The following is a 1,971-nucleotide window of genomic DNA, read 5'->3' as shown; positions in this document are numbered from 1 at the left end:
TATGATGTTGTGATTTAAAGACTAGATTGCCACCCAGTCTTTCTTAAGACTTCTTCAATAACACAGAAGTTTTCCAAGTGACTCTCAAAGACATGAGAATTAAAGACTCACAGCTTCCCTTTAGGGTAAATTGACAATGAATAGCCTTGGTATTTTACACTTTTCCTTCAAACACAACAATGAATTTCCTTTTTCTTTCTTTCATTATTTTGTTTTTTAGGTTCACACCTTCGGCATATGGAGGTTGCCAGGCTAGGGGTCCAATCAGAGCTACAGCTGCTGGCCTACACCACAGCCAAAGCAACGAGGGATCTGAGCCACAGGTGCAACCTACACCATAGTTCAAAGCAACGCCAGATCCATTACTCCCTAAGTGAGGCCAGGGATCGAACCCGCATCCTCATGGATACTACTGGGATTCGTTCCGGCTGCACCACAATGGGAAATCCTAGAATTTCCTTGTTCTAAGTAAATTCCGCACCTTACTTTTACAATAAGTACTTCTGGCCAGTGGGTAATATTTGCTTTCTTACTGAACTCAGCACTTGCTAAGCTAATTAGTAGTTGGGAGTTAACCTACTCCACAGCGGCTATTCCACTCACAGGATCATGAAGAAACCAAATTCTTGAATTTCACCCGAATGGGCATTTCCAACTTTGTAAACCATATAAAAAATTACTGAGAAAGAATAAGAAGACTTCAAGACAAAGTAAAGTAATACAACTTTAAAAAATTTTTCCCATCTTTTTAAAAAGGAGGATTTTTTTAAAAAGAGCAACAACAAAACCATGTTTCTAAAGCAGTTTCTTCCAAGCAACGCAAACAGATCCGCAGACATTATCACTTTAGTTTTCACAGGCTTCCACTGGAAAAAAAGACACTCCCCCCTCACCGGGGATATATGCACACAGAATTCTTTTTTTTAAATGTGGTTTTTGCATATGCTTACTAAAAAGCCAAAATTTTGTCTATTGACTGTTTTTCCTTGCAAACAGAATTATTTCCTTCATTCCATTTCAGAAAGAACTAACATACACAAGGCAGTGAGCGCATATATTACAAAAAAATTTTTGGACTTTTAATAGACATGTGTAAAAACCACATTTTAAAAAAAGAACTCCATGTGCTTATACCCCCTGGTGAGGGGGGTGTGTCCTTTTTTCCAGCGGAAGCCTGTGCACATTAAAGAGATAAAGTCTGTGGATCTATTGACTATTCTTCCTCACAAACAGAATTATTTCCTTCATTCCTTTTCAGAAAGAGCTAACATACACAGGGAACGGAGCACATTACTTTCTTAGACCTGTCTCATTCCCTCTGTGTAACTGTTTGCTTCCATTTCTATTTCTGAGTGGCCAGCTGGCCTCCCAAAGACACTCAGGGTGTAGGACAACAGGAACCACTGCGGACTGAGATGGGCTGGGGTGTGGGTGTTTCACACACATTACCTCATCTCACCGTTGCTGCTGAGCTTTAGGGGGGAAGTTTTCATCATCCCCATGTGTCAGTCCCTTCGGGTTGCTATAACAGAAGTGCCATAGACAGGTGGTTCAGAAACGACAGAAACGAGTTTCTCGCAGGCCTGGAGGCTGGACGTCCGAGGTCAAGGAGCTGGTAGGTTTGGAGTCTGCTCAGGGCCCTCTGCCCAGCTCACAGGTGCCCTCTCATCTCTGTGTCTTCACGTTCGGGGTCTTTAATAAAGGCACTCACCCCATTCATGAGGTTCCACGCTCATGACCTAATCACCTCCCGAAGTTCCACCTCCCCATCTCGTCACAGTGGAAGGAGGAGTCCAGGCATGAATTCTGGGGTCACAGCCAGTTGATACCACTTCATTTCGTGGATCTGGAAAGTCCAGTGTCATTTCCAGGTCACATGGCTAAAGCACGCCAGCGTGATCCCAACCCGGGTGTGCCTGTCCCAGAAGCTGTCCTCACCCCACCATCATCCTGCCTCAACACGGATCAAAC

This window comes from Sus scrofa, chromosome 1, assembly GCF_054392235.1.
Source record: "Sus scrofa isolate SSC_HxYL_T2T_F1_AM1 chromosome 1, Sscrofa_HxYL_maternal_Yorkshire_Landrace_v2.0, whole genome shotgun sequence".
Lineage (NCBI taxonomy): Eukaryota > Metazoa > Chordata > Mammalia > Artiodactyla > Suidae > Sus > Sus scrofa.
Note: the sequence above shows the minus strand (reverse complement) of the source record.